General features: G+C 42.9%; 1 protein-coding gene across 3 annotated transcripts in view; it reads left to right on the top strand.

Moving 5' to 3' along the window:
- The window catches only part of LOC124015975 (RNA binding protein fox-1 homolog 3-like), a 459,039-nt gene that overhangs the window by 89,558 nt on the left and 360,089 nt on the right, over nt 1-9,392 (top strand). The gene's annotated exons all lie outside the window — the stretch shown is intronic.

Genomic DNA, 9,392 nt, shown 5'->3' with positions numbered 1-9,392 from the left:
TGGAGCGTAGGATGATTCAGCAGGAATCCAACAGCCCATGTGACTGATTCACATTTGAACATAAGCTGAAATATGGCCACTCCAGGGAGTTGCGGGGAGAAATGGAAAAATAGCCTCAAATCTCTCCAGCAGCAAATCAAAAGTCTCTTTGTTTAAGTCCTGTTCTGTGTCACCTTCTCTATGGCTCACCGGTGTGTTGTGGTGTACATGGTGGTACTGATTGCTCTTATTCAAAATAAACACCATGACAAAGATGGGGAAGAGGAGTTTGAATGTGCCTCTCCTGAAGAGGAGGGCCTGAGAGGATTATATGGCTCAGTGGGCACCGTATTGTGTAGGGAGTGGATACAGCAGGTACCCATTGAATCCCAGCCAAGAGACAGACACAATGTTGCAGGGGATAATGTTGCCTCCCAGCAATGAAACTCTGGAGGTTTGGAGTGGTTTAGGGGGAAGCATGTTAAATTAGCCCATTTCTCCTCCCTCTCAGTCATGTCTGACGCTTCTCTTCTTTCTGACCGCTTTGTAGGAGAACCTGAGAACTGTACGGAGGAGTCGTTTGCTTTCAATTCTTTAGGTGCCAAATTGAATGCCCTCCATCATTCCTCTCTCTGTGTATCATTTGCATTGACATATCTAATGCATACGCATTTTCAAGTACTAATCAAAGGCAGAGATTGCGCCCTTTATCCAAGTATCCTAGAAACACTGTGTGATCTGCTCCCGTCAGCACCACAGAACTTTCCCATACCCTTGGGTCTTTGTGTCCCTGGTTTCAGGTTGGTTGTTTACAGTACAGAGGGGTTGTGTTCCGTGCCCCCCCCCCCCTCTTCCCCCAGTAGCGTTGGGCAGCGGGGTCTCAAAGCCTCGTCGTCCAGGACAAATTGGTGGATAGCGGCTCATTTACTTGAAGCCGTCATGAATGGACTGTGCCGTGACTGTGTAAACAAGTGCAAAGACTCCCAAGGGCATTCCTGCATAAATAATGACTCCAGGAGATGTTTGCCATTTGTATCACTCACTGGCTGCAGACATGGGTCAGCTAGTCTCCTCTATTGGGAGGCTTCAGTAAACAACAGCCATTAACGACCCGGCAAGTTTACCTGCCTGGTGTGTGGGAGCATCCTCATTGGCTGCTGGGCCTTCTTGGCTTCTCTCTCCATTCAGACTCTTCCTGTTCATAGCACTCATTTCCATCTCTCCTGGTGAACGGCAAGGTTTATGTAGCTTTTGAAGGGATGTAACAGAGGGACTGTTGAGAGTGTGTTCAAGTCTTACATGCTGTGTTTACTTCAGCATCATCTTCACTGTGCTTCACTTCATCCAGTCAACTGTGTGTTCAGGAATCCACCCAGGTCTTAACACCAGCTGTAAACACTGACTACTCAGATTGTGGGGCATATCCAAAAACCTCTATAGGTTTGAGCTCAAGACGTGGGTTTGAGGGAGAATGGCTAGCATGAGCTCTGCAAGGGAAGGTGATGTGACAGCGGGAGAGGGAGGCAGAGTGAGCGGGAGAGAGAGAGAGAGAGGAGGAAATAAAGACAAAGAAACACCCACTCCTCATTAGCTTAAGCATCGTGTGTATCCATCATCCTGTAAAATAACATCTGAAAAAAGAGAAAGCCCACGTCTGCCGCGCGGCAACATGGGATGGAGATATAAAATGAATCTCTGCACTTAGGCGGTGCCATCTGTTCATCTGGGTGGAGAGCACGCCTTTATGCCAAACGTTCTTTCTCCCTCCCGCTCTCTCTCTCTCTCTCTCTCTCTCTCTCTCTCTCTCTCTCTCTCTCTCTCTCTCTCTCTCTCTCTCTCTCTCTCTCTCTCTCTCTGTCTCTTTCTACTCAACCGCAGAAACCATCTTTGCTCAGAAACCAGAGAGCTCAACAAAACGACATGCCTCAATGCCAACCCCGGGGCTATGTTTTTTCCTCTTGTTCTTAATTTCCCTGATAGTGTGCATATCTTTATCCAGTTTTTGATACAATATGCAAAAAACATAGTGACATAATACAATTTGAGCTCCATGTGAGAAATAGGATTATCTTGGGCGAGATTGTCAGCGACGTGTTACGGTAATCACTTTCTTCCAGGAGCCGAGAGACGTGACTCACTGGCAACTTGACCCGCTGTCATCATCTATTCCGTCTGACAGTATTTATGCAGTTTGCTTGATCTGGTTTTCCTTCAGGTGCTTTAAAAAATGAATGGAGAGCCCAATAATATATATATAAATGTGGAATAATGAAAAATAAGTAATCCCCCTTGCAAATTGGAACAAGGAGTAAATCCTTGTCCACCTTGGGGCCCCAGCCAGCTACCCAGCTAGTCAGTCAGTTGGTCCATGTTGTGTTGTTGCTCCAGACGTTGTTGTGGATCGTCAACGCGGTGGAGCTGTGTGTTCTCTAGGTCTCCTCTCCACATCTAGTCAGACTCCCCAGTGTTCTAATTGATACAGGATGTGTTTCACAGGCCTCTGGAGGAAGGTCACAATGCATGACTTTGACACACTATGGATCCACACAGAACAGAACATTTACAAATAAGGCTCCTCTCTCACCCATAAAACTGTTACATATTTTTTTTCAATTCTCTCAAAAGTTAATGTACAGTCAGGAAAAAAGACAAAAAAAAATTAATGTAACAAATACTGAGCTATATTGTATGCTAAAACAATTGGGAAATTATTATTTTGTACTTATAAGATTGCTCAGAGAAACTGATTTTGTTTAACAAGTAATATTTATTTCTAAAGAAAATAGGGGTCATTGTGATTGGCACCCCTGTTTTAAATACCTTTCAATACTTCACCTTACGAGAATAACGGCACTGGGCCTTTTTATAAAATGTTTTATGCCATTGGGGAACACATTAGGAGGGATCTTAGACCATTCCTCCATACATAATTATTTCAGATCCTTGATATCCTTTGTCTGCACTTAAGGACTGCCTTCTTCAATTCAAACCACAGGTTTTCAATGGGGTTCAAGTCCGGAGACTGAGAGGGCCATTGCAAAACCATTTGTGGATTTTGATGTGTTGTCACGCCTTGGTCATTGTATTTTGTGTTTTTGTTATATGTTTGGGTAGGCCAGGGTGTGACATGGGTTTATATGTTGTATTCATATTGGGGTTTGTATTATTTGGGATCGCGGCTGATTAGGGGTGTTGTTAGGCTTGGCTGCCTGAGGCGATTCTCAATCAGAGTCAGGTGCTTGTCGTTGTCTCTGATTGGGAACCGTATTTAGACAGCCTGACTTTCGCTTTGTATTTCGTGGGTGTCTGTACCTGTCTCTGTGTTGTAGTCACCAGATAGGCTGTAATTAGTTTCACGTTCCGTTCTGTTGTTTTTGTATTTAGTTTCAGTTATTTCATGTACCGCGATTCTTTCATTAAAGTCATGAGTAACCTACACGCTGCATTTCGGTCCGACTCTCTTCTTTCAACAGACGAACGCCGTTACATGTGTGCTTGGGGTTATTGTCTTGCTGGAAGATCTACTTACGTCCCAAGTTTCAGCCTCCTAGCAGAGGCAACCAAGTTTTTGGCAAAAATGTCCTGGTACTGGGTGAAGTTCATGATGCTGTTGACCTTAACAAGGGCCCAAGGACCTGTAGAAAGATGGTAGGTATGAGGTTCTTTTCTGCTGAATCATTCTTATTTCGATGCCAAAAACACCACTGGAGTGCGCGGCCAAAGAGCTTGGTATGGAAATCTCCTGGTAATGATGTACTCCCAGTGGAAAGTTACAGACACTTTATTCCCAAATTACTAAAGCCTATGTTACTTATCCTTACTTATACTTTCTAATTATGACTTTTTAACGTTAGGAAGTACATTTAAGTGGAAATGGACAAAGACACATATGCAATACCTGGGTGTACTGATACCATGCAATCTGGAGGAGGCATATACAATGAATTACTGTCCTTTAATAGATAGGCCTGAATCTGATGTTCAGAGATGGAGATCTCTCCCTATTTCTATGTTATGTAGGATCAACATAATCAAAATGAATATATTACCAATGCTGATATACTTATTCCAGGCCTTGTCAGTTTCAATTCCATCCATTTTTTTAAATAAAATAAATGGCCTGCTCTCCAACTTTATTTGGACAGGAAAGACCTCAAGAGTCAAATAGACTGTTTAACTTCTTGATGCACCCATCCCGTTAGCGGGATCATTTTTGTCAACATCCGCTAAATTGCAGAGTGTCAAATTCAAATTAAATTACTGAAAATACAATATTCAAATTAAATTACTGAAAACACAGCTTAGTTTGTTGTTAATCCACCTGGCGTGTCAGATTTCAAAAAAGCTTTTCGGCGAAAGCATACATTTACATTTACATTTAAGTCATTTAGCAGACGCTCTTATCCAGAGCGACTTACAAATTGGTGCATTCACCTTATGACATCCAAGCGTTTATGTAAGGACATCTCTCTCAGCAGACAAAATATTACAAACAGCTAGGAGCCAAGTAGATTGGTCACAAAAGTCAGAAAAGCAATCAAATGAATCGTTTACCTTTGATGATCTTCAGATGTTTGCACTCACAAGACTCCCAGTTACACAATAAATGTTTCTTTCGTTCCATAAAGATTAGTTTTATATCCAAAATACCTCCATTTGGTTGGCGCGTTATGTTCAGAAATCCACAACAGGCTCGAGCGGTCACGACCGAGCAGACACAAATTCCAAATAGTATCTGTAAAGTTCGTAGAAACATGTCAAGCGTTTTTTATAATCAATCCTCAGGTTGTTTTTACACTATATAATCAATAATATTTCAACTGAACTGTAGCTTTTTCAATAGGAGAGAGAGAAAATGTCTACTCCAAGCTGTTGCGCATGCAAAACGCTGCTGGCACCCAGCCATACAATGACGCGATGTGATCTTTCGCTCTCAGTTTTCAAAATAAAAGCCTGAAACTATGTCTAAACACTGTTCAAAACATGTGGAAGCCATAGGAAAAAGAATATGGTTGATATCCCTTTAAATGGAGCGAATGCAGGCTATGGAACAAAGAGCTTTCAGGAAAAACAGCACTTCCGGGTTGGTTTTTCCTCAGGTTTTCACCTGCAATATCAGTTCTGTTATACTCACAGACAATATTTTGACAGTTTTGGAAACTTTAGAGTGGTTTATATCCTTATCTGACAATTATATGCATAATCTAGATTCTGGGCCTGAGAAATAGGCAGTTTCATTTGGGTACGTTTTTCATCCAAACATCAAAATACTGCCCCCTACAATCAACAGGTTAACACGTATCCCAAAAAGCTGGAGGTCTTGGACTGCATCATATTAAGATGTATTACTGGGCTGCACAACTGCATTCACTTAAACAATGTACAACAGACAATCCTTGTCCATGGAGGAGTATAGAAGACATACATGTTATACCCTGTGATCTCAAATATATTCACTAGTTCAGGCCCAAGGCATTGAAGAATTCTCATTCGTATTTGGGAAAATCTACATAAATGAATGAGGTGGAAAGAAGCAATATTGCCAAGCACCCCTATTTGGGGTAACCTCACCTTACCTCCAACGTTTAATGACAAATTTAAGTCCTGGTTCCAAACTGGCATCAGGAATTTGGAGCATGTGTACTATGATGAATCTCTACTGATCCAAGGCCGATTTCTTATAGTTCTTACAATTCAGAAATCTTATTCAATCGCTTCAACAGAGTCTGTATGAACCAAAGGCATCGAGCATAGAAAAATACTGAAAGAAATTGAGGAGAACTGTTGGTCACATATACGTAAAAATGTTCATACCTGCTCCTACAACCTTCTACTGTTATATAATTCATTAGGACTTATTACACTCCTGCCAGGATGCATGTAATGCCCTCAGAAATGTATGTTGGAGATGCAACAATCACAATGCTGTGATTATTTGGGGATAATATACTGTATGTGCTACATTTTCATTGTGTCTAAGAATTTATATCCATCCACCTCCACTATTATGTCTGTTGGGAAATGCAAATATTGGTGATTAATATCAGAGAAAATTTTGTTATCTAGGTCTAAATGCTGCAATACATTGGAAAGCCTCACATTCACCCTTAATAGCAAACTGGAGGACAGTTATCTATCTAGTTACTTCCCACTAGATGCTATATATTATAAAGTCAAACAAAGACCAGACATATTTGACAGAGTTTGGAGGCCATATGTGGAAAATCTCGGAGAGTGTGGTGCTTGAATGGAGGTGACGGCTACTTGTCAAAAGTAGCCGTTTGCGTTCCAGTCAGGGCTGGGGGGCCCTGGGGTTTCCAACTTGCTGGCTGGTTGAAGTTGTGCGCCTGTTGGTGGGTTGGCTTTTCCTGGTTCTGACTGGCGCATGGGCACAGCATTGTTTTGGAAGGCAGAGGACTATTTTGTGTTTTTGTGTGCTATTGTGGGCAAGTGTGGACATGTTGTTGTGTACTGATTGTGGGCAAGTGTGGGCATGTTGCTGTGTGTAATTGTGGGCCAGTGTGGGCATGTTGTTGTGTGTGGTTGTGGGCGAGTGTAGGCATGTTGTTGTGTGTGATTGTGGGCGAGTGTAGGCATGTTGTTGTGTGTGATTGTGGGCATGTTGTTGTGTGTGATTGTGGGTGAGTGTGGGCATGTTGTTGTGTGTGATTGTGGGCGAGTGTAGGCATGTTGTTGTGTGTGATTGTGGGTGAGTGTGGGCATGTTGTCGTGTGTGATTGTGGGTGAGTGTAGGCATGTTGTTGTGTGTGATTGTGGGTGAGTGTAGGCTTGTTGTTGTGTGTGATTGTGGGTGAGTGTAGGCATGTTGTTGTGTGTGATTGTGAGTGAGTGTGGGCTTGTTGTTGTGTGTGATTGTGGGTGAGTGTAGGCATGTTGTTGTGTGTGATTGTGGGTGAGTGTGGGCATGTTGTTGTGTGTGATTGTGGGTGAGTGTGGGCTTGTTGTTGTGTGTGATTGTAGGTGAGTGTAGGCATGTTGTTGTGTGTGATTGTAGGTGTAGTGTGGGCATGTTGTTGTGTGTGATTGTAGGTGAGTGTGTGCATGTTGTTGTGTGTGATTGTAGGTGAGTGTGGGCATGTTTTGTGTGTGATTCTAGGTGAGTGTGGGCTTGTTGTTGTGTGTGATTGTGGGTGAGTGTGGGCATGGTGTTGTGTGTGATTGTGGGTGAGTGTGGGCATGTTGTTGTGTGTGATTGTGTGTGGGCATTGTGGGTGAGTGTGGGCATGTTGTTGTGTGTGATTGTAGGTGAGTGTGGGCATGTTAGTTGTGTGTGATTGTGGGTGAGTGTGGGCATGTGATTGTTGTGTGTGATTGATTGTAGGTGAGTGTGGGCATGTTGTTGTGTGTGATTGTGAGGTGAGTGATTGGGCATGTTGTTGTGTGTGATTGTAGGTGAGTGTGGGTGAGTGTTGTTGTTGTGTGTGATTGTAGGTGAGTGTGGGCATGTTGTTGTGTGTGATTGTGATTGTGGGCAGTGATTGAGGTGTGTGGGCATGTTGTTGTGTGTGATTGTAGGTGAGTGTGGGCATGTTGTTGTGTGTGATTGTAGGTGAGTGTGGGCATGTTGTTGTGTGTGATTGTAGGTGAGTGTGGGCATGTTGTTGTGTGTGATTGTGGGTGAGTGTGGGCATGTTGTTGTGTGTGATTGTAGGTGAGTGTGGGCATGTTGTTGTGTGTGATTGTAGGTGAGTGTGGGCATGTTGTTGTGTGTGATTGTAGGTGAGTGTGGGCATGTTGTTGTGTGTGATTGTAGGTGAGTGTGGGCATGTTGTGTGTGTGATTGTAGGTGAGTGTGGGCAGGTGTGAGTGTGGGCATGTTGTTGTGTGTGATTGTAGGTGAGTGTGGGCATGTTGTTGTGTGATTGATTGTAGGTGAGTGTGGGCATGTTGTTGTGTGATTGAGGTTGTGGGCATGTTGTTGTGTGTGATTGAGTGTGGGCATGTTGTTGTGTGTGATTGTAGGTGAGTGTGGGCATGTTGTTGTGTGTGATTGTAGGTGAGTGTGGGCATGTTGTTGTGTGTGATTGTAGGTGAGTGTGGGCATGTTGTTGTGTGTGATTGTAGGTGAGTGTGGGCATGTTGTTGTGTGTGATTGTAGGTGAGTGTGGGCATGTTGTTGTGTTTTTGTGTGTGATTGTGAGGTGAGTGTGGGCATGTTGTTGTGTGTGATTGTAGGTGAGTGTGGGCATGTTGTGAGTGTGGGCATGTTGTTGTGTGTGATTGTAGGTGAGTGTGGGCATGTTGTTGTGTGTGATTGTAGGTGAGTGTGGTTATGTTGTTGTGTGTGATTGTAGGTGAGTGTGGGCATGTTGTTGTGTGTGATTGTAGGTGAGTGTAGGATTGTGGTGGATGTTTTGTTTTCTGTTGTATTGTTTCTGCTTTGGTATTTTGTTCATTAAAAATAAGCGCAGATGAAGGATATCAAGGATCTGGAAAGATTCTGTATGGAGAAATGGTCTAACATCCCTCCCATTGTGTTTTCCAATCTCATAAAACATTTTTAGAAAAGGCTCAGTGCCATTATATCCTTGCAAGGTGAGGTATTAAAAGTTATTAAAAACAGGGGTGGCAAATCTCTCTACCCCTATCTTTTTAAGAGAAAAACATATTAAAAAATCTCTTTCTCTGAGCAATTTTATTAGAATGAAATAATATAATTAGCCAATTCTTTTAACATACAATATAGCTCAGTATTTGTATTTTTTGCTCATCTAAATCAAGGGTGCCAGTCATTTTGGACCTGACTGTAGATACATCTATCATTTTTGGAGTAGTGCACACGTTTGGCAATCTGATCGTTTGGCCTCATTTGATCAAAAAGGCCAAACAGAACTTCAGGTGCTGCAATGATTAAAGGGAATCATATCACCCCGTACCCAAACTAAAGCCCCTTCGGCCTCCCTGTGGTCAGTGGATTAACATGAGAGCGTGTTTGTCTGTGATCTGTGCCCAGGAATCTGGGAGGTGCATATTTTCCTCTCATCTTTGCCAAACGGTGACACATGGCTGGCCATGCATCATGTTTGAGTGCTTGGCTGGCTGACGTCTAGTCATCTCTCCACGGCCCTTCGGCCTGCTTTCCCAGGCCGTAAAGAGGACATCCATCAGGACAGGTGTAATTTGCCGTGCAGTCGCCGCTTCTTTGCCAATACAATTTGTTAACCAATTGTTAAATGCGTACGTGATTGAATGCCCGCCGTATGACCCTTATGGATATGATAAAATGATTTGCTTCTTGTTTCTCTCGCTTGTTTTCCAGAAATCAACTTGACACGCTATTTAACCCAGCCGTGATTTATATCGGAGGGCTTTTCATTTTGAAAATGTATTTTTTTAAAGGGAAATGTAAACAAATTTCTGATCACATGAATCTTTGACCTGTTGTCAGTGGC

The sequence above is a fragment of the Oncorhynchus gorbuscha genome, linkage group LG26 (genome assembly GCF_021184085.1).
Source record: "Oncorhynchus gorbuscha isolate QuinsamMale2020 ecotype Even-year linkage group LG26, OgorEven_v1.0, whole genome shotgun sequence".
Taxonomy (NCBI): domain Eukaryota; kingdom Metazoa; phylum Chordata; class Actinopteri; order Salmoniformes; family Salmonidae; genus Oncorhynchus; species Oncorhynchus gorbuscha.
Note: the sequence above shows the minus strand (reverse complement) of the source record. Positions and strands in the feature narration are given on the sequence as shown.